At 40.0% G+C, this 24,369-nt stretch overlaps 1 protein-coding gene across 3 annotated transcripts in view; it reads right to left on the bottom strand.

The window, feature by feature from the left end:
• The window catches only part of MAGI2 (membrane associated guanylate kinase, WW and PDZ domain containing 2), a 691,018-nt gene that overhangs the window by 350,547 nt on the left and 316,102 nt on the right, over nt 1-24,369 (bottom strand). The gene's annotated exons all lie outside the window — the stretch shown is intronic.

Here is a 24,369-nt window from a genome sequence, read left to right as displayed (position 1 = left end):
CCTTCCTTCCTTCCTTCCTTCCTTCCTTCCTTCCTTCCTTCCTTCCTTCCTTCCTTCCTTCCTTCCTTCCTTCCTTCCTTCCTTCCTTCCCACAAAACACACACTACCTGTCTGTTTCCCAAGATTATTTTTTCTCCACAGTTTACTGAACTTCCTGCACATAAAATCCTGCACATCTCTCCCATTAGCCAAAGTTCACAGTACATGGTCCCTCGAGCTCAGCACACAGCAAAATCAARGCCCCATTCACTTGTTGTGTTTTTCCAGGCTATAGGAGAGTTTGCATCCCCCTCCACAATCATCACTTTACATTTTAATACCTCACATGTGAACGGCAGACTGGGACCTCATCCTGTATGGGCACACACAGTGGGTGCTGATTTTAATGATSACACCTTCCTGCTTCCCCTTTCCTGTGCCACAGACAATGGCTCAGGTGGCATCTTGCCCAGGGCTGGATGAGTGTGGAGGCTGCCATACCTGCCAAGCCCCCAAACATCCTTGAGAGGAGGGCAGTGGAGCCAGCCAGGCAGCTGGGACCTGCAGGCACAGGTGGGCACAGAAAAAAGGGAAACAGCCACTGGTGTGAGACTGGGCTGTGTCCTGTGARGGAACACGTGACAATGCAGGAGCTKTGTTAGAAAGAAAGGGTTTTGTTTGTGCTAAGATAAGGACAACATATGGCTTGGTAATTGCCTKCAAATCCACTCCTGACTTGGCAGAGTTTAGCTAAACCAAATCAGTCTTTTGGAGGTTAGGCCAAGAGCTGCTTCAATTTCACAGGCCATGTTGCATTTCATATGATACCTATTTATAAAATCCTAGCTACATTTGTAAAGTTAGAGTAGAAACAAAACTTCTGGAGAAAAACCAACTTTACAGGAGCCATCTGTGTCCCTTCCCCCCTTTAAACTCATATCACAACTTTAGCAAGTTTCTTAGTTCTGTATGAACCATAATTGAAGAACTCCAAAGTTGAAGGCCTCCAAACTTTTGTTGACATTTTGTCTAATGAGAGAAGAAAAATTCTGAAATTTTTACTAAGAATRTGTAAGGTTTCTGAAGTGATGTTATTGAATGTTATTCTACTGGCACACAGGGTTTGCTCTACAATTATTCAATTCAAACTTGGTCTGGTGTATCCAGTATAAAAACAAGAAATATTTATTCATCCAAGCCCATTCTCAYCTACAGGCTAGCAGCTGTGTGCAGAGATGAATGCTGTTACCAGAGACACTGAGCTGAGGTCATTGCTCTCAGAAGGTCTGACCAAGCAGTTGTTTTACAGTGGGATTTATGTACACRTCATGCTCTTCCCAGCCATATTTGTCTGCTCTGTTTTCTTATTATGGTGATGAGGTGAAATGTTTAAACAWCCTGTCTTTGTGAGAACTTCACAGAATATGACTGTAGGATTTTTGCATATCCCACTTCTGCCTGAAGTAACAAAAGTACAGGGCAACGAGGGAGGGAAAACTGCTTATGTGCATGCACTTACTGYCATTAAAAGAGTCAAGCAGTTTTCTGCAGTAACTAGAACTTGAAAAAAACAAATAAACCATAAATCTGTCTAAAATCAAGCTCATGCTATTTCTGCAACTGCTTGTTAGATCTCTGATGAACCCACTGAGCAGCTTTTGGATGTAATGTACGTTGCCCCTCTTTTAGGAAATGGCAACTGAGGCAAYTGCTTAGAGCTTGTCTGATGGCTGCATGATTTTCCATCAAACAGACACAATGACCACCCCCGCTTGAGGATGTCATCTCYATGATGCCTTTGGTATCTGCATCTGCTCTTTTTAAAGTCTACATGAATTCTATCACTCAGATTCTCAGCTGAAAGCACGAGCTCTCTCAAGAACAAGAGGCTAGAAGGGGGAATAGATTGCCTTCCCCATTTGCCATCAAAAATGARCAGGAAATCCTTACCTTCTGACAGCTCTGAGAAGTTCAATAACTAGACTGATTTGTTATTACTGCTGCTATTCCGCCAAAAAAGGCCCTTTGCCTCTTGCACCTTTTCCCTTTTTTTTTTCCTCTAGTTAAGTAAGTAACAAATGAGGAAAATAAGCCTTAAGTATGAATGCCTGATCTSCAGTGTCAATAGCACTGGGAGCACATATTTATCTACTGCATTGGGCTGGCATTTATCCATTAGAGAACATTAAAGAAGAGATCTTTGCAAGCCTGGGGAATATTAAGTCCTCAGGCTGGCAGACCTGTTCAGCCACAGAGTGGCAGTGGCAATTACAGAGCTGCCTCAGGTGAGGAGCACTCGTTTGACCGAGCTTCCCGTGCCCCGTGTGCAGCTTCACGCGGATCTCCAGACACRGAGCATCTCTTCATCATGCCCTGGCAGCTGCTAAAACAGGGCTGAAATGGCCTTTCTCTCTGTGACCTTTTGGCATTCTTGTTCCATGGGTCCTCTTCCCCTTGATTGTGTCTTAAACCTAAAGCTAAGCTGTCCTTGGGATCCCCAAAGCACCTCTTAGGCTGGCAGCTGCTGTTCAGGGGAAGCACTGCCCCAGGATCTGCAGCAGAAAGGGGTAGATGTGTGCACAATAGAAAAAATACCAACCCATTTCTGAGGTTTTGCAGCCTCAGGAATGTTTTGCTCACTAAGCAGAGTCATATTCTTATCCACAGAGCTTACATGAACCCTCAACCACASTGGCTAATGCAAATTTCCTCTTGCCCAATGCCCTTCCTGCCCGATAGATCTCCATGCCTATGAATAGCTAATGCATTCCACAGGAGCAGCCACGGAAAGAGAAATTAATTTAAACACTAGCAAGGATTCCARAGAAAGAAATACAGCCAACAAATGATTCACACCTCAATCTTCTGTTTTCCTTCTCACCCCTGAGTTTACCCCACCACCCCACATGCCATGCCTGAACAGCCAGAAGGGCCAAGCATATCCTGGGGGGTGTATTGATGGTCCTTGTGGGTCCTTTCCAACTCAGCTTATTCTATGAGTCTTATTCTATTCAGCTATTCTATGGATTTCTTTCAGCTGACTTTTTATCCTAACCTCGTATGAATTGTTTTAACTCCTTTCTTTTTCCCTYGTAGGAACATTGCTCTGATATAATGCTAATACATACAAAAATATGCATACAAATCTATATCTTGAAATTTAAAGTTTTTGCTTAGGGAAGAGTCAGTATTTTTTTCACAATTACATTTTTTTTCTCAGTATTTCATTACAGGCTAGGAAAACAGAGCGCCTTTAAAAATAATTTTGCATTTTCCAATCTTGCTGACTTGCTGAGTTTTCTAGCCTGAGATCCGATGAATCAATATTACATTATTATTACTAGCACCTACAAAAATATAGTTAGAATGCTAAATATTATCTCAATGCTTTGAAAATCTCATATCCGTTTCAATCAGCTGCCAGCTCATGAGAAGTAGGTGGTGACTTATAGGGAGAGCAGAAAGAGCAGCAAATTTCTCAGAGTAGCTTGGAATGATTCACAGGAGAGCAATAGTGGGAATTGCAGGGCTCACAAATGATGATCAATAGCCAATCTTGAGAGCAAAGCCCTTTGTGCAGCCACAAGATATCTATATCAGCTGTGGGAGTGCTCTGTGTGAAGCCATGAACAGAGTTTCAGTCATGGGCTGAGAATGGTGTGAAGACCATTGACGGTCCTGTGGACACACTGTACCTGTCAGCAGCATGGATGGGCTGTGTGAAGCTTGCTGTGTTCATAAATTAGCCTGGATTATCTCGATAGCTGGGCTGGATTTGAGGCATCCAAAGAAAGTGTGCTAATGGCCCTGTGTGCTTTTGCAGCTGTACAYGGCCAGCCTGCAGAAACTGAACTCCCACAGATACTAAAAAAAATKGTTGGAAGATTTTGCAAGGGCTGCAGACTCATTTCCTCAGCCATTWGTCCCTCTTTAATGTCTGAATGCCTATAAAAATGCTGTCAGTTAGTGCTGATTTGAGTCTCACTGCAGCCTCTCAGTCCCTGCAGCCGATTTGCTTTGGGTAGCACCATCTCCGACTCGCACACACCAAACAGTGAGAGCTGCTGTGAGTTTAATTTCCCCCACTGTTTCCACATGCCTGAAGATGAGTGGGATGGTGGCCTCCTTTCCACATTGCTGAAAAGGAGATGGTAATCCTTCTTCCTCTGGCCAAATGTAAACTGACACTGCTTGAAAAGCCTCCCCTCTAGCATGAAGCATCCCTCAGTGCACTAAATTAAGAGCCTGGCCCTAAACAGACAATGTTGACCTTTCAGTGCTCTCATACTGTTCTGCCTTTAAGAAATGCCTCTTCCCCTTTCTTTACTCTTCCCCCCACCCTGATCTTTACAGTTTCTTTCTCCCTAAGCAGCTTTTTGCAGGTACACTGAGGCAGTGAGTGCTGTTGTCTGCTCCAGATGCAGCTTCTCTGAGTCAGGCGGAGGAGCAAGTATATTCTAAGTGCTGCATCAGGAATTGTGGATTTTCTCTTTTCCAAAGTTGTGGTTAATACGGAAATTTTGTGGGATTTTTTTTTTCCAGCTAACTTAGGAGAGAAAATGCTGGGGAAGTTTTGGGTTTGGCTCTGAAGCCTGAATCTTCCTAATCCTACACCACAGGTCCTTGAATATATTGTCAAGCTTAAATATTAATTTCAGATAGCAGCAAGCTGTAGCAGGGCCTCATGTGGATCCCTGAGCGTGGGACTATCTGACTTAGCAGACTTTACAGAGAGGGAAGAAGTTCCCTAATCACTGAGACCAGACCAGCACAGTGGATCACAGCCTTGCAGACAGCTGGCTGAAGGAAATTTTTTATAGAAATCATATCTAAAATGCTGCCAGAACATAGTTAGGCCAAAAATAATTTACAATTTATTAAAGTTGAAGGGAATTTCCATACCAGAACACAAACAACTAGAGGCTCTGAAGTCAGCATAAGAGGTTTGGGAAGCATAAAGGAAGAGAAGGCTGAGAACTGGCTTGTCTCCATTGCAACACTGTGTAGTGCAGCAAGAGTTCATCCCAGGGCAGCAAGGAGCCAGCAAGGGCAGGTTTCACAAGCCAGCAAACTTGAAGAAGGCATTTTTGTGCATGTTTTGTTTGTGGCAACACTGAAGGAATACAATGATTTATTTCTGCAGTACAGATGTGTTCTGAATTACTATCTAATTTGAAGCAGAGTCCCCAGCAAGGAAGGGACACTGGTTCATGAACAATGCTTCAAGTAATCCCCTGCTTGCTGCAATTTTAAAATGCTTTGTCTTTAAATGTTTGCTATGACTGCAACATTTTTATATGGGGAAAAAAATGTAGGGTTAGCTTGAGTGTATTTAGGAATGTTAGGATTCCTGGTATGTCAGKCTGGCAAAAGTCCCCTCAATAAACTCAAGACATCATTATCTACATAAGTCTTTTCATACTGGATGGGTAGAAGACAAGCAAAAYATTTCCAGGGTTTCTCCAGAACTGCCATTTCTGTAGACTGTAATTGTTACTTTAATAGGCATCCTACCAAGACATTCTCTYTTAAACCAAACCTTTTCCTTCTCTTAACAAATAGGGTCCTGTCAAACACTAACCCAGGCACTTTTGAGAGCTGAGATGATGACTGGTATTAGTGACTAGACACTTCTGACTGCATCTTGTTTGTTCCTCATAGGATCTTTTCCCARGCTGTAAAATGTGATGCCAGATTTAGTTTCCAAAGCCAGAAGAATAACACTAATAGACAGTAAATGGGTGTGAGTTGTCACAGACACCAGCATCACAGAGTTAGTGCTATGTCTCAATTAGCAGCAGACTGAAAATCAGTGGGAGCAGACAGTATTCTTTCTGGTTTCTGTTGCAATWCTTGAGCTGTAGAGACACTAAAAAAACCCAGAGTGTATATTTACTGGTGAGGAGAGAAGGCTGTGACTGCAGTGCAGCAGTGAGCAGTGCCCCTGACCTGCGTGCTTGGCATTTCTGGGTACTGGTATGCACCAGCTTATCCCACACACAAAACTGAGCACTGATATGTAGGCAGCTGACAAAGGCTAAACCATGCCTGTCTCTGATGGGAAAAGCCAGTGTAATTCCTGCTGGATAACAAATGTTAGGTGAGGCCAAGGTGCATCTTCTTCCGGGTATTCCTAAAATTAATGGATGCTGCAGCTTCTCCTGGTCTTGTTTCACAAGTCTAGAAGCATGTCAGTCCCAACTCTACAGAAATCATCYGAAGTTTTACTACTGATTTCCAGCGGGACAAAATTCTATCTTTGATGTGATCTGTTTTACAAAGTGGACAATGAACTCATTTGCCTTCTAACATGAAGCAACAACTACCAGAGATTACAGGGAAAGTGAAATTATGTCAACAGTTTGCCAGTTCACCCTGGTACAACGCACTGGCAAAGACCCCCAGGGAGGGATGCTCTGACTCACAGGATGCTGTTCCTTTAATGCACCTGAAGCACATTTGCATACAGTTTACACAGGCAGACTGCTACATTAAAGATGACATAACCTGCTCTATAACTGAACTGTCTGATGTCATTTTAATATTGATACAAGACTTTAAATCAGTAAAGTCATCAGGTACTAAGAAAATATGCACCTCATTTAAGAACAATATTTAAGTGTGCTTCTGTTGAATCAGGGTTCATGGATATCTTTTAAACATTTCAATATTTAATTACTCTTAATCACMGTCTCCATAGTTCAAAAACTCCTATCAGCCACAAAGCATTTCTGTTGACTAAATTGCAGCTACATCAGATAGGGAATTAATAGCCATTCTGTATAATACATTTCACAGTTTCTAAACCTCTCTTTTACTCTCTGAAGCCACTAATGAAAGTGCATTTCCTTTGAGAAGAACATGCATGTCACTGGCAAAGCTGATAAAAGAGCCTCTAGCAGCTGAAGAGTTCACTCAAAAGCTGAATGACTGGAGCCAATAACAGTGCAAATAAAGCTAATTCCACAAAATACATTTCATCATTATTTGTTTATTTGACCCTTATCTGAGAAACTGAGGATGTATTAATGAGAATGCAAAGCAATGAGTTAAATAGGCAGTTTCTATGTATTGTCTATACGCATATATCCCCTTTTAAATGCATTGATACATTGATCCTCTTTAAAATGCACTTTTAAATGCATTGATACACCCCAAGATAAGCAGAGTAAGCACTAGTGTACAACTTTCATATCAGACATCCATGCAATATGACCTGAAAACTGAGAGAAGCAATTTTATTAACAGGAAAAAGATTCATGGACCAGTGATCTGTAGTTAAGTGGAAGAGTCACTCCCAAGTCTGGGTTTGTCCTCACTGAACTCAGCTCTAATTAAGCACACTAGAAATAACTGTTCAAATACTTCTTAAGCTTATCCACTTTAYGGCTTTGTGTAAAAACTGATAACAACACCAAGTCAAAAAACAGTATATTTTCAGTTTTTTGGTGCTAAACTGAGAGCTAAACTCACCTCACACAGGAAAATTCTTAGACCACAGCAGACTTCATCCAAACTCAAAATATCAAAGGAAGGATGCCCAGAGCCTTTGTTATATCCTTCATATAATGCCTTTGAAGTACCTATATTTACACGACCTCTGTGCACTGGTGGCATGGGCCAGGGCTGAGGAAGGAGATGCCATTTGTGCCTGGGGGATGTATGGTGTCCCTGAGGCTGGGAGGGAGATGCAAAGCCATTCACAGTGCTTTTCACAGTGACTTTCATTTATCAGGCACCCAAACACACCCAGGGCAGCACTGAGCCTGGCCAGGCTGGGAAGGGACACCCCATTCCCGTGTGCTGCCGTAAGGAGCCCATGGGATCCTGTTCTGGATCCTGCTCTGGATCCTCACCCAGTCACAGGGGTCACTGCAGCCACCCCAGGCTGGGCCAGGGAGGTGCAGATGTACCCAGGCACCAGACCACTCATCAGCCTCTGCTGCTCCACAGCTCCGGCTCTGGACTGGCCCAGAAAATGCTTTTCAGAACTCATTCCACACTGCAGCTGTGGKAAATCTTGCTGGGCACAATTTGGCTTTATAAAGAAGTACCACAGTGTTTCCCTTGCTGYTGAAATTTGACCATATGTACAAATTAAAAAACTGGCAGGAAAGGCAATTTTCCAACTATTTTAACRTGACATAGAAATGATCTTTGCTGATTTTTTTTTAGCAGATACAAATATCATTGTGATGTTACTCCAGTTAAAAGTCCATCTGGGACATATACATACATCCACTTACTATCCTAAATATCGATGTTTTATTGTTGTTTGGAAAAACTAAACTACATTTTAGAGGAAAATGAATGGGTTACATTTCCCCCCATTCTCTTTGTAACTATCATTGTATTATCACCTCTTTYTACAACCTACTCATGTCAGCCTGCWCAGCATGAAGAAARCAAATGAATAGTGCCAATAAAATATGCCAATTTATCTGGTGTAGTCCTAAATCTTTCTCAGTTTTGARAAAAGTTCCTCTTTCAGTTCATAAAGAAAAGGAAAAATAACACTTTTCTCATATAAGAGGCCCAAATAGAAATGAGAAATTAGAGTGAGAAAATGGAAACTCACTACTATCATCTCACTGGTTTCTTTTGTTGGCATCTGTACTCTTAGGCCACTGAAACATAATATTATACCTTTGCCCTTGATAAGGTGCAGCTACATTAACAACACCCCAATAATCACACAGTAATGGAGCAYGAAGCAAGAAATACTAAAAGTAAATCAAATTGGGGATTTTGGGTTTATAGAGATTTGAAAGTCATTAACAGTAGTACTTCACATTTTTGTCTGTTAGCATAAATTGAACTTTTTTAAGAAGAAAAACCTGTAAACATCATTACAGAAACATCATTAGCCTTATMTTACTGATATATGGACAAAAAGAATGTCCAATGGCTTTCCCCAAGGTCAGAAAACAAGTTAATTGGAGTCAAGAAAAGAGTGCTAGAGAATTCTGATCCACTAATTCAGCTTGTGGTTTGAACTCTTCAGACAGTCTGAAAAGCAATCAGTGCATTTGTGATACTGGATTTGCTTGTTTTGATTTAAATTTTTGAGGGCAATATCTTGAAAGAAGAAAGATGCTGAAAGGAAATGAACACCTTGGTACAGTGCTTTTCAGACATATGTTAGGTAATTCCTCACTTTGAATATGAATTCAGATACATCAATTAGCTTTACRTTCTCTTCTGAGTATTTTCAACACATTGAGTTTAGGCATAATTGGATTTTTTACCCCTGAAACACTTAATCAAGGCTAAATCAAAGAAAAAAATCGCTTTCAGAAGAATTCTGCAATATAAAAAGAAAATASTTCTCTATTTGCAGAAGATCTGCCAGCTTTATTAAGTTTCCTTCATTTAGAGACTTACTTGTTTTTCCTTTTATCCAATTAATGCATTAAATCACTTTGATGTGTTGCTTTTTAAATACGCAGTATCTGCAGTTATAAAAAAGCACCAGACACATCAGCACCATTCATTTTCCCAAACTGAGACAACACCGTSCTCATCTCAAGTACAGAGACAATTTTAAGGTGACTTGATTATTCCCCCAGTGTTTAAACAAACCTTTCATCAGTTTTAAAGCTACACAGCTGAAGTTCTTTCTTCCCTATAGAGCGAGGATTTCTGTCATCAAGTTAGCATGAGTCAAAGAGATCCTGAGGAAAAATCAATGGAGAGCAAGTCTGGTAAGATGAGTGTATTTGAGAAGTGTAATACTTTTCTTCTATCTTACACATGTTTTCCAACAGCTTCCAATGCAGAAGAATCTAACATATGTGAAATCTGAGTGCAATTTTGTTATAAGTAAGCTGTCTTCTCCCTACCCTTGCACACAGCCAGAGGTGGATATGTATGGAACTTGCTCCGCACCTGACAGAAGTGCCAACATTCTCAGAAAAGATATAGACAAAACTAAGGTGTCAACAGAGTATTCAGCAACAAGCTCTTAAAAATGAGTTTATCAGTATTTATGTCAGGTAGGCATCAAATTTTACCTAGAAGAAGCTGCAATTTTTGTTATTGATAATAAAAACCAGGTCACTTTGGAAAATGGAAAAATGCATAATCATACATTTCATCTCTAATTTTAAGCATGTTACACAGAAGGACTGGCATAATTATCAWTCTCTGTATTTCATTGTCAAAAGATCAAAGGCATTCAGGATATAGGTACGAATAGAGACTAGACGACTATTAAAAGGAACCCAAACAAATCCAGAACTCATTGGAATCCCAGCCCAATCTCCAGTTTTCTTCCACCCTAGAAAGCCAAGTCACAGCTTATTCTGCCCAACAGAGCTCAGCCAAGCCACATCTGTCAAGGACACAATAAAAAGACTTTTCTCAAATACCCAGCTTSGCCACAAACATTAATGCCTGTGTTTGTACTGGTATATTTGGGATCAGTAATAATAATCACAATTCCCAGATTCAGGAGCATGCACTTGGTGTAGCATAACCCATTTGTATGGGAAGCTGCTGAGTTTTATTGCTACACAGATCCTAAGTGAACATATGCTAAGTCAGATTTTTATTGATATAACTACACGGGATACACACACAGATTCCATAACCCATCTCTACCAAAAGTAGAGCTTTATAAAAACTCCAAAATGGGATGCAGTGCTCAACCCGTGCTTGTCACCTATGGGGAGCTGCTATTCAGTGAAGGAGGTTCAGCTGGGAGAAATTGTTGCATGTCATTGCCATGGCAATGTGGATGTGGCTTCCAGGATGACGCGATCTGATAGTCCAACTGCTCTGTGAACTCCTGTTCTGCCTGGAACTAAAAGCCATGCTGAGAAGGATTAGTACTTTCATTTCTTCAACTGCATGGTTGAAGAAATGAAATGGGAAAAGCTGGRACAGCTTTAATTCTTCATGAGAGGCTTTAGCCTTAAGTAAAACCTCTAGCTAAGGTTATATGAAAGGTTCAAGGAGGAATATTGGATGTTTCGCAATGAATCTGAAAATKATGTATCTCTAGAGTTATAAGATCTCAGTCACAGACTATGGTTAAGTCTTTAAGGAAAACAAATAAAAGATTTATATGAAAACCAGCCTCTTTTCTAGGCTAATAAAATGTATTTTGAATCTTTTCCTGTCTTCCTGAGATATGCTTCCATCTTTTTTAAGCTTTTTTTGTGCATTCTGTGTTTGATGTATTTGAAAAATAAACTTGCTTTACGAGTGGCTCTCAGCTTGTGTCAGCACTTTCACAGTGTAAACACAGAAAGCTTTATATAATGCAGATTATGTTCAAAATAAAAGTGTCTTTCTCAAACTCCCAAATATGCCTCTTTTTTTTCATTAGSTAAATGAATCCTAATGAGATCTGAATCGCTTTGTAAAACAGCAATAACAATGAGCTGAGCCATCCCAGCGCCTCCTGTTTCTTCCCACTCTCATTTTGGACTGAGCTCTGTTTCAGTTGACACGGTCATATACCCAAATATACTGCCCCATTAAGGGCTTGGCAATCACATAAAAACAGCACAGTGTAAAGTTCTCGCCGCTGCATCCGTTCCTTGTAATTTCCAAATTACTGAGTTAATTTTTAGGGTTTTTTTCCTGATTTCAGCCTRTTTAGAAATGCCTGTCAACAGGAGAAGTTGTTTCTACTCATTCCTCCAGTTGCTTAACAACCTTTACAGATTTTGTTTTCATAACAATATTTTCTTTTCAGATTTGGTTTCTGCACTAACCCATCATCAGGTTAATGTGAAAAAATAATGATATCTATCTTTTAGCAATTACACAGCTTCCTACTGTGTCAATCCCTTTGTCATTTTCTAAACAAATGCACAACTTCTCTCTTTATTATTTCTCCATTTACTACAAGCTGTGTCACAGGTCCTAACACTTTTCTTGGAGCGACTTCTGTTTTGAATCAGCACTCAATAAAATAATAAAGGTAGGTGTACAATACTTGGATTGTTATGATTGTTTTATTTCTTGTCATTTCATCACATTTTCTTTCCTGTTGTATTGGTTTTCCATGGCCTGCCAGAATAAATAACAGGTTCACTCCTGGGACAAAATATTGGCCAGAAAACTGCATGGGACAAAAAGGATGGCACACACTCCTCCTACTTCATGTTCAATGTGTGAAGAGTGTTTGAACTTCTTTTTAATTTCCATTTCTACTGTCAGAAACCTCCCAGTAATTTTCTGTGGGTGTTTACCAAAATAGCAGTTTTTCCAATGCTTATCAAGCTATGCTCTGTTTAGAAATTCCTACGTGGACATGTATTTCTCTTTAAGAATTCASTGGTCACTATGGTACTTCTATTTCTCAGTCATTTCTTTTCAGGTCATACAGCATTTCTCACAGGCAAAAAAAAAAAAAAAAAAAAAAAAAAAAAAAAAGGGTTTCAGGAAGCTAAATATCTTCACCAACCAAACGGGAAAAAAATGAATTTTTGCTTTGATTGTCTTCAGTGCTGTGGCCAACAGAAGCTTGTCAGCTGCTTTTATGTATAAATTCTACATCACTTATCTCTCTCATGAAAGGCTAGAGCACCCAGTCGTCCATATGTGGCCATTTCTTGCTTCTGTTGTACCTGATTTTAGCCCGCTCTCCCATCTGTCAGTCTCCTCTTGTCACTTCAAAAGCAGAATCTCAAAGCATTCTGGAACGTGGCTTTTTCTCAAGTGGTATCTCAGTGTTGAGAGACACTTGTGAATGCAGCTAAAAGTTACCACTTCACTACTGAGTTCAGTCTCTAATTTCTCTGCAGGTGATGCTGCCGGTAAACCGACAAGTGGTTGGAATTCTCCTTGACAGAAGGTCTGGAAACGCGACAGCCCAGAGCCACAGCAGCTCACAGTGGCCAAAGGAATGTCATTTTAAAGAGATAGATAAATATTCGAGAAACAAAAGCTACCTCACCTACATGGAATAGTTTTTTGATGTAATACAATTTGTGCCATGAACTGCAATTTTAAGAGCAGGAAATACTATTTTTTTTAGCAAAGGATTGTGTAGGCACAGTACCTTAACTGCTGTTTAGAAATCCAGATGTTGTTTTCTGCCTGTCTGGATCTTTAGCTAGGCAAGCCCCATATTGATGTAAAACATGCTTTTGCAATTACCTCTCTCCTTTTTTTTTTTTTTTTTTTTTTTTCCTATTACAAGAAATAAACTCTGAAAATTACCAACTTGCTTCCTATCTTGTCAGCTCTAGGAGAAGATCAAAGGATGAGTATTAATATCAAGACTTGGATGCTCTATAGATGAAAATTGTTTCTTCATTGCTGTTTCCCAATACTCAAGAGTCTATTTTAATAGTCTCATGGAATATTAATTTTAATTGTTAACTACAGATTTTTTGAGATCCCTGCAACACAACACAACAGAAGAAACAGCCTGTATTAATTTTCTAAGAAAATATTTTCTTGAAAGTCTGGRCCAGCAAGGTCACAGAAAGATTGATTTAAGAGAATGTTGAAATGTGGAAGAAAAAAAAAAAAAAAAGTGATGTGACCAAAGGGGTGTGACATCTCTCCTTTAAAGTTAAAATCATGTAAGATTTGATGAAGAACACAGCAAAAATCACCGTTAAAGCTGTGAAATAGACCTAGTGAAATATCAGACATCCAGAACTGAGAGTGCAGCAAATACAATGATCATGTTTACAYATGAGGGTTGTTTCACTGRTCCATYATTACCACAGATAAAACCAGGAGTTCAGAAGAAGTTTTGGCACAATGGAAGTCTCACCATCAAGCATTTTTARCAGCTTCATGAGCTTCTCTTTTCTGTAGTACACGCCATGATTCAAGCACCAAGGACAATGCTTGTTTGCAATACTAAATTAGATTTGTTTGACACAAACTGGATGTGCACTGTGGCAACAAAAGTTAAACCAATCTCTATTGTGAAMAAAATTTTAAAATAAATTTATTTTTCAAACGTAAATGAGAAATTATTCTCTCTTTTATTGACTGACACATCTAAAAAACACCCATTACTTAATATTATGACGATGACTTTAAAATAACAAATACAAAGGAAAAAAAAATCAGTAGAAAAAAATATGATCACAATGAAGCTAGRCAGGTGGAAGAGTATAAAGCAGCAAATCTGGCTGCTGGATGAGAGATTATTCTGCAAAATGTCTGTATTTGGGTCAGTGAAGGTGATATGCCAAGTTAATTGGTGAATAGAGCACAGCACTAAAATCAATGGAAAACATTGATAACAGATGAGAATGTAGTTGGTGCTCCACACATTGAGTGTAGAAAAACTGATTTGCTTATCCAGGAGATTATATGATACTGTTGCCCATGATTAGGGGGGGACTGGATTCAATGGCTCAGAGGTCTCTTCTGGTTCTACACTGCTGAAAAAAGGGTACAGTATCGTAATTAAAAAGAGAATATACAGTTTGTGATACAGTGGTATAACTAGCAATTTGAATGGGTGGTCACTATTTTGCTTCTCATTAGCAGGAAATTGTCAAATAATTTAATTTGTATGCAGAAAGGCTTCAGGTTTASTCCTTCCTATGCAAAAAATCAGTGGGAAACTATAAGCTTGCATATGAACCTCTTGGTGTCTCTCTATTATGGATGGATGGATGGATAGTTCTTTGAAATGCTTTCATACTGCATGGTTTACACTTCTAAAAAAATCCTTTAACATTTGTACAGCTACAGAACATGTCAAATATAAACGTGCAGGTTCACAACCCCTTTAAGGCAGACACTGAATTTCTGTTTATAAATGTGTACCAATGATTCTTATCAAGATCTGTAGTACCTATTTCATCAGAGATGGTAACTAATAAGTTAACAGTCATCTTAATGAGGAGGAAAAGGAATTATTTGTGAAGGACTAGTAAAGAGGACTAAAAATAGCACATGGTATTAGTGTAAAAAAATAATGATGATGAGAGGATTAGGACTAATGGTCCTAGAAATAACTCTTTTGATTATTTCCTGGAATATTCTCTCAGTTTGACACTACCACCTGGGATCCAGACTACAATATCTAAGTAAATAAAATTATTCACCTCTCTTGTGCATATTCAGTCTTTGCCTCTTGCCACTTTAATATAAATTGCAACACTGACTCCTCATTAACCACCTTCTGCACCTCTTCTGTGATAAACCCAGCACTTCTGTCTTTGTTATGAACTGACAAACCTTGGACTACCCTGAAATTTACTGCATGTCTAACTTTGAAAACTGAGAAATATTGGTAGCAACATTTCAGAGACAACTAGCTCTCCATGTTTTTATTATGTATTCCCATGTTTTAGGAGCCACTCCTGAGCATAGAATTTAAAGTAAAGTAATAAGTATGAGATTTAGCTAAAGTAAGTTTTCTGCAGTGTAACACAAAGTTTAAAACATTATGATTTAACTTAATTTAGTATAATTGTAAAATGAAGGTGATGCTTAATTCTAATCTTCCAGATGAAAGCAAGTGCCAGCACTATGTTGGAAGAATTTTACAGTGCTAGCAATTTAGAATGAATTCATTCCCCTGCTTGGAAGGAAGGGGTGAACCTCCTCTCTTGCACTGCTAGGAAAATAGCACTGATTTTGAGCGAGTAATTGCAGATCTACACMACAGTACCTCGATCAGAGTATGGCTTGTAATAAAGCTTCAAACGTTTCAGGAGTGAAGATGCTTCTTCAAAGACTTAAAAAGTACATGTTTTAGAGCTTTATTTAACCAGGTTTCATTCAGGCTGAGCTTCAAGGAACCTGAGTGTCAAAGTGCTTAGAAGGTGACTTTCTATCAAAGCCACAGTTTTCTCTTGCTCTCATACGATATCGTATCACAAAGCACRCAGGATTTTGGACCATTTCTCTGCACTGCTTCCTCTTTGCCTTTTCTCATGAGCAGGGRTGCTGTGTAGAGGCCACAATGACTGGGTTTCTCCATCTTCACCCTTCCACCCTTTCCTTCCTGTGGCTCACCAGGATGCTGAAAATCTGCACAAGACCTTTTGCCCAGACATCGACCCTGCCCCAAACTGCCTGATGGARAGAAGCCTGGTACCACACACCCRACCCTGGTCCTTCTGGAGGGAGGAAATTGTGATGGTGGGACATGGATGTTTTTGAGTGAGAGCAGAATTGCATGAGAAGCAGGAGAAATGAGCAGAGCCTGGTGTGGAAGTGAAGGACCCCAAAGCCCTGAAAATCTTCCCATCTGGTGAAGGAAACTTTATGTGGTTTAATGCTCCTCGAACACAATCCAGATMAGAATTATTTTTCTTTTCGAAGACATTTTTCTCCTTACTCCTCAGCTTCCATAAGGTAAAATCATCCATTTCTGTTAAGTAGCGTGGTGTGTCAGTTTTCTGGCATTTGAGTTAAACAGTAACCAAAAAGAAGGCTTGTGAGAGACAGTAACTGTTCTTGATGTCAAGTCTTTCCACARTGGGGAACTGCTTTTAAATAACTTCTTTGAAGAATAAAATAGTTTCCTGATAATTGTTTTATTTCCATGGAGAAGTGAAGGAAAAGCTGTAGGGCTTATATTCTTTACCATGACAGCTTGAGGATGTGCATAAGGATTCCTGTTTCTGCATTCATTCTTTTTAATCTTTCTCATTTCTCCTAATTTTGTTTTTGGTTTCCTTCCCTGTTTCTCTATGAATTGTTGGATTTCTTTTCCTTCTTGGAGCTTTATTCCCAGCTCTTTGCTCTCAGCTCCTCTCCATGCCCTCTCTTCCTCTGTGCCACTCACTCAGCTGGTTAAACACTCCCTCCCACTGACCTCTTGGTGCAGAAATAGTTGGTTACAAACCTYTGTTGACAATGGTCAATTCTCTCTGTCAGTGTAAGATTTTCGAGCCAAGACTCAAGGATAGCCATTTTCAGAGAGAGGGTCAGTAATTTTAAGGGCAAACAGAGGCTGTCTCTTACAGACAACTGCACTGCACTCAAAGACAAAAATGCATTTGTTCATCAACATCTATTGATTTCAATCCAACCTCCCCTCACACCTTTGGGGAAGGGTGGGAGAACCCTAAAAAGGATGAACAAATAGGCAAAGCAAATTCATATGCAAAGTGATAAGATGAACTGGCATTTCAAAGGCATGCCTGCAAAAAAAAAAAAAAAAAAAAAAAAAAAAAGTTCCCGTAACAGAGAAGAAGTGATTTGATGGAGAATACTATGATTCCAGAAGAGGAGGCACATTCTATGTCAAACACTTTAACAGATTTTTTTTTTATAGTAATTTCCTGAAAAGGAGTTTATTCTCATTCTTTTTATTTTCATTTTTTTCATTTTGGATTACTGTACTTTGCCTTTGCCAGGCATGACTCATATGCACAAAAATGTCTTTATCACAAATGAAACACATTTTCAGATTTACATGCTGACTTAGTCAAAAGTCAAAGCTTTTGACTTTTAGAGTTTTAAAGTACTTCAATGATGACAGGAAGGTCTGATGTGCTTGAAGATATGAAGCTCATCACCAAGGCAGCAGTAAGCCCAGGTGAAGGCATAACAAACCAATTTTCCTCCATGACTGGGTCACCCTGTCCTGAGGTGTAAAGGTTTGGTTACATACACACCACTGAGCGTGTATCCATGGAACCAACGCTGGAAATGACATTTCTTCTGCATTGTGTGGCCACATAAATATCAATTTGTGCTTTAGAACAAGGATGTCATATCACTTYGAAAATATCATAGTATCTTGGCAAGTTATTTTGGGAACTGGGAGGCACAAAAGGAAAGTATTACCCTACGTGGCCTGGTGCTGTTACTCTTTCCCAGTGTGAAAAGCAGGATGCTGGGCCAAATACCCTGCTGTTACTCCAGCTGGGGAAGCAAGTTCCATATAAAACATTTAAGATAATTTGCCAGTAATTTTAGTGTTTATTGTTGGCGTGGAATCTGGACTGTCTGATCACATATTACAGTGGATAATTCACATCTACTAAGCTTTATACACAGAAATATTTGACAAACACAGAGTAGAATAAAAAACAATGCCTGGTAGGAGGTAACAGTGGGTCCTCCACCTTCAAGAGTTACCACAGCTGAGTTCATGGGTCTGGTGCATGAATGTTTCTAGCAATAATCACAGATCCATTCACCTGATGTGGGCCGAGAAACTCGAACTGAGAACCTCAGTGCTTCTTAAAAGCCATGGTCATTCCCATGAGACACTGGGGGGGCATGTGGACTTAACCATTAACATGAAAGTGGGAAGAAGGAATGAACAGGACAAGAAAATATTCAAGTGCTGGTCACAGTRCAGTGTGCCTCTGCCAAGGACAATCTGCACATTATTTCCTGAAGGCACAGAGCAACAAAAACCTTCTCCTCGTTCTTAGCCTGTGGCTGCTCATCTCTTCCCATGGGCTCTGTGGCTATTGCCAAGGGCTGTGGCAAAGGAAGCACACCAGTATCGAGCACTGTAATGCTGAACTAGCAGATAACACCAAAGCACCTACATTTTCTTTTGCTCTCTCTCATTTCTTTCCTGCTTGTTATCACAACTATGCCATGGAGAGTTTTCTTTGAAGCATTCTTCTRAACACAATAGACAGCATACATTATTTATCCTAATGGAACAGTGTGCAAGGCACCCACCATATCTCACTTCCTCTGAATAACTTCAGAGAGAGCAAGATAAAAACAGGCTACATTTTTTAGTCAGAAAGTGATGAAACCCTCACAGAAGGCAATTCTCATGTGGATGAGGTTGCAAAAGAAGAAGCAGCAGGAGCTAGAAAACCCAACTTTGTTTTCTCCTGTGCTACTGAGTCACTAAAGGAGCTGTGTCCAGGCACTTACAGAAGGACCCACATACAAATCCAAGACCCTTGAGATCCTGACCATCTCTACAAAGATGACTGAAAGCTTCTTCTGTTTAAAAATGGTTGTGTACTTTCTATGGCTCAGMCTCCCAGTTTATTTTCACACTTATGAAGGAGTGAACCCCTATGACTTTTCTGATAGAATGAACTACACAAATGCAAACTAGTACTTGTAGGAGAGCACTGTCAGCACTGGGAAWTTTGACTTTACATATCATCAACAAGGTATTTTTGTCCAGGTTCCACCATTTAAGGGGCAGAGAGCATTCACTAGAGTAAATGAGCAGTACTGTAAATGAACACTGCCAWTATTCTGCGGGTAGGAAAGCAGCAGCAAACATGCTTCCTCAGTTTRGTTTTGAATTCTGAGCAGAGCTCGTATTTCACACAGTAATAGTCAGTAACTTCCATGGACAGRGAACATAATTACAGTGTCCTAGCTCCAAATGGCTGAAGGTTGTAAAGGATAATATATAGCACCTGCTGAATCGGCAGAAGGAAAAAACCTAACACAATAAAGAGCTCCCTACTGGCACACTCCTCCTTTTCCAGAAGGACTTTCCAATAGACACACAGGCAGGTGTTTTTTGATGGTTATGTCACTGCAGTTGGTTCGACAACAGCATTTGACGGCTGCGATGACAGAATGGGAACAGACTATCCCTCAGTTATTCCAGGTTTTAAAATCCATGCAAAAGGTAGGAAAGTTTGGAGCTACCCTTTCCTTTTGTGCAGCAAATCCCTCCAAGTGCTGTCTGAGGGGTAGCTACCACTCATCCCATAGGGATTTCTGGGGTGCAAAGATATTCATATTTGCACAAACTGTTCACTTGTTTTCCAGAATCTCTTTCTATTAAATCTTCTGAACAAGAAACACCAAAACTGCAGTGTCTCCTGTTGGTCAGGAGCTGCAGAGCTCTGGAGACAGAGGGACACACACTTCCAGTCACCCCAGTCATAGAAGACAGTAAACAATTATGATCTGATCAAGCTCCTTTATTCAGCCATCTGCAAATCTCCCCAGATGTTCTAGAWTTATGGAATGTTCCAGTGGTTGCTGTCATAACCAAGCTTTGTTTTTAGATGTTCTAGACCCCGACTAGGTGATAGAGAACTTTAATTAGTGACAAAGGCCCTGTTCCTCACATCACTTTGTGTTATGTGCACTGTTAAAATACAAAACACTGGACCATTTCTGACTGCAGAGCATTGCATGGTGATCTCAAGTTATCTCTCAGAATTTCTTCCAAGAAGCTGACTCTGAAGGTGAAGAAAACTTTAATGAAAGGGAACTCTGCCCTGAAGGTCYTGTCCCTGCAGAGGCTCTGCTCACCAATGTTTCATTACAAATATTATCACCTCCTGGACTCATCATGGCTTCTGCCKTCACAGAGGTGAGTACAATCAATCYGATGACTTTGTCCAATGTCATGARCAATCCTGAAGATTTAAGCCAGGACCTTGGGAGAGGAGACAGATGGAGTGCAGGAGCAGCACAGGAGTGCCAAGGCTCTGTGCTMCCATCAGAGAAGGTTTCTCAGCAGATGACCGAGTCTGAAGTTACACAATCCATATCCAATTAGCCCRCTTGAATCAATCCAGACTCTAAAAGTTCCTAAATCTTCACAAACTTCCAGAAGTCTTTAATTTCTGTTATCTAGGACAGACCTTTATAGCTAGCATCATCTACATCATCAAAAAAGCACTTTAGTGGCAATAATTCTTCACAGTGTACTTCAATTCAATTTATTTATTTGACTGGAAAGGATAGCTTTTTTTTTTTAAAAAAAGAGAGCTTTTATTGTGATGTGCTCTCTATTGCAATGCTTCCCACATTCATCCCCATTTGTATTCCATCACCTCTGGGTTATGAGCAATTCTGTCAATGGGGATTGTCATGGCTGTAAAGACTTAACTCCTAATACCTTCAGATTAAATAATTTTTCCCAGGCACTTTTTTTTTTTGGTGTTCATATTTTCATAAGGGATAACAGTTAGGGGGCTTAGAGGTTCAGTGATCACCCACTGTCAATCCTATTTGCTCGTTTTCTTTGCCAGGGAGGTGATAAAATGTATTTAACCTGAGCCTCTCTGCAAGATCAGATTTTCTCTACTAAATGTTCTCTTGTCTCATCTCTAGAGTGAAACTTGGCACCAATTTCAGCAGAGGTAGAACTGAGCTGTAAACCCCACTCTCCTTTTAGTACCATTYACACGGTGATACAAGTATTCAGTCTACAGATCCAGATTATAAAATTGTCCCAAGAAAGCCACCAGCTCTCATTGCTTTCTTTGGCAGTTTGAACCTTGGGTTTAATGGCTAAATTATTTATGGTACATTTGGCTGATGCTGGGATGAAAAGTAATTTCCTTTTTTTCATAGGAAGACTGATGAGATGGAGAGTATTTTGTTCTGCAGGCATCTGGATATACACCTCTGTATGACCTTGTTCCCCAGCACAAAAATCTGACTTCACCGGGACTAAAGAAAGGTCTGGTGGCAGAAATTGGTTCTCACTATCTCAGTACATGGAGCTGGGAAAGAAGGGAAAAATCATAGATGGTTGGTAATGTTAAATCAAAGATCTGCATAAATATGGAAGTTTGTGAAGAGTCAGAAAATAAAGTGTGAGAGGAAAAATACAAAGAAATTAGAAGGGTGACAGGGAAAAGATTGTAATATCAGGTTAGAAATGTCTTGCATGTTTCTAGGTGAGAGTGGTTTTCTTTATTTAGTTGAAAAAGTCAACCTAACCTTCCATGCTCAGAGAAAGAAAAAGCCCAGCCAACCTTCAATTTACTGTTTTCAGATAACCCTAATATTGATGTGTCATTTTCTGCAAAATAGTGGGCAGCCCCTGAAACAGAGGGATGCTTTGTACACAAACACTAAAGGTCACCAAAAGAACCACTCTCCTGTTATCCCACAGCATAATATAATCAGAAAATAGTTGCAACAGTCATCAGAGAGATTGAAATTTTTGTCTGGTGTTAGAAACAGAGACACATGGGTGTAGGGTATGCCATGTTGATGAGGAAGCAACAACAGAGAGATAACTGGGATGTTCTTATGAAACAAAAACAAACAAACAAACAAACAAAAAAAAAACCAAACAAAACCAAAAACAAAACCCAAAAAGCAAATTATGCTGACCATACTGTTCTGGGCCCTATGGGCTACGGTCAGCTCTGTTATAGTGACATCATTTACAACAAACTCAATTTAAACTGGTTGCATTAGGACAACTGGAAGTACTCTATRGCCTTTAGTGTTCTTAAGTTTATTTTGCAGGGAGAGCATGATGGTTTCTGTATAGCATTTGCTGCTGAAATGGGAAATAGGTGGGCTGTTTGATGAGTCTGTCAGCTGGAACACTGGCAATCGCTACTTGGGCTGCCTCAATGTAAATATAATTTTCTCAGACTTCAGTACTCTGTGCCTGAGTCTTTTCCTCCTGTTAGTATATACTAATCTATCTAATTCTTGTTATTATTTATTTTCATCACAACCAAAATACAATCCTGACCTTTATGTTTATCCCCAGGATGTATTTGCACAGTTTGCAGAAAGTGATAGTATGAAATTTTCCTTGTGCTACCATTTTTATTTCTATCCATGTTTCCCCTCCCCCTTTACAGAGGTCGAGTRTGTCAGTGCTGCACCATGAGAAAATGTGCATTTCCAAGCAAAGTCCCTGGGCAGTTTCCATTTTGTAATGACAATAAAAGTCAAAAGTCATGCTTCATTTCCTAAATCAGATTTTCACTGTTAAAGCCCACTTGAAATGATGCTGTAGTTAATAATCACACAACCAATAGACAACGCTCCTAGTTGGATGTCTGTGTTTCATTTGGGTTAAATTTGCTCATTTGATTTCTTCTGGAAACTTTTCTGCCTGTAGTGATCTTCAGTCCAGTTTTTCTTAATGTGTAAAGTACTGAAAWTTACTTTATTCCTGTTCAGAATTAGATTCCCATTTTTTTCTGATTATGTACATACATACGTGCAAATCAGCCTGGTTTGGTTTACCTTCCAAAAGTACAGCTGCATTCCTATTCTTTATAATTATGGTCAGTGTGAATTAGGCATCTGGAATCTTTCTSTCACTCAAAGCTTTTTAACTCTGCTTATTTGAACATCTCTCATTGATATTTCTGCTTGTCTGATGGTTTGCAAGATGTTTGTTTTCTTTTTCACAATCCCACTGAGCAATTGTGTCACTCTCCATGAAGCAAAGTGTTTACTACTGTCAAATTATCTACCTGTACAAAAGGAGCAATGGGATCTGCATGCAGTGTTAAAGTTCCTTTTTTTGCTCCTTTCCAGCAGCAGTGGAATTTTATACCATAACTTCAAACATTTAGGTCTATGAAAATTAATCTCAAAAGAYGGTAGCAAATCTGGCAAGTAACATTTGGGGTTTTTATAAGTACTGCACACAACATGCTTTCTAAGCAGCGTCTAAAATAGTAGGCACTATTAAGCAGTCACAAAAAACACTGGCCACATTTTCTGGAGTGGATCCATACTACTGACAACTTCTCACAGCTACCCTTCTGCCTCCTACTTGCCCTACTTTTGTGCTAGGGAGYCACCTTATCCCAGGGAACATTTAAAGAAGTGGTTTCCACTGGAGCGCAATTCCCAGTCGCCCCATGAATCCCCCGGCACAGATCCCTCTGGAGAAACACGGTCCYTTCCTCGCTCCCCTGCACTCCCCCCACACATGGACAGAAGCTTCTCCCACCTCTGGGCTGCAGCTGCTGCTCAGGAACGCTGGAGCAGAGCTGCAGAGTCAGACGGAATGGCCATTCCATGCGGGGCTCTTTCCACACAGCACACTTGGAGTACAATTAAAGGAGTGCCTCTCCTCCTCCTCCTCCTCCCCCCTCTCTTGTAGTATCTGAGTGTGAACTTCTCCCTTGGATAAACAAACACTTGTACCCATATGTATCCTTCTGGCCTTTAAGGACTTTACTCCGGTGCCTTTTTTTAGGATTTTCAGTTTTACCTGTCACTTGCACTCACCACTGGCTGGCGTTTCTTTTTCACCTGTATCGTGGGCGGCACATTATCTAAGACACATGTTTTTCAACCCACTTACCTAATTCCAGCACAACTGGCAGAAGCTGCTTTATTAGCAGTATTTATTCAACACATTTACAATGCACCCTTTAATTTTTTTTTTTTTTTTTGGTAAGCAGTAGTACTGGCATGAGGTTCTGATTTCTCAGAGGTAAAACAACCACTGCCCACTACAGCCCCTGAGCCAGTCAAACAGTCAAAGAAAGCAAAGCAAAACAAGCCAGTCAGACATTACCAGAGAGAATGGTGATTATAACAAACAACAATACATGGGAAAATGCATGGCTATTCAGAAACTGTCTTTTGGGGACTGAAGAAGAGATCTGGAGCCATTTTTCACTAGGTTCACGAGAAAATGTCAGCACACAGATGCTACTGTACTGTCAGATTGCATCTTAATTTGGCCAAAGGGGACCCAGGCAGTCACCCCTCACAGACATTTTTAAAGGCCCATTACAAATGTGATTTATTGGTTGCTAAGAATCTCCC

This window comes from Malurus melanocephalus, unplaced genomic scaffold (assembly GCF_030028575.1).
Source record: "Malurus melanocephalus ecotype Western Australia unplaced genomic scaffold, MMel_1.1 scaffold_39, whole genome shotgun sequence".
Taxonomy (NCBI): Eukaryota; Metazoa; Chordata; class Aves; order Passeriformes; family Maluridae; genus Malurus; species Malurus melanocephalus.
The sequence above is the reverse complement of the archived record's forward strand: the minus strand, read 5'-3'. Positions and strand labels throughout refer to the sequence as shown.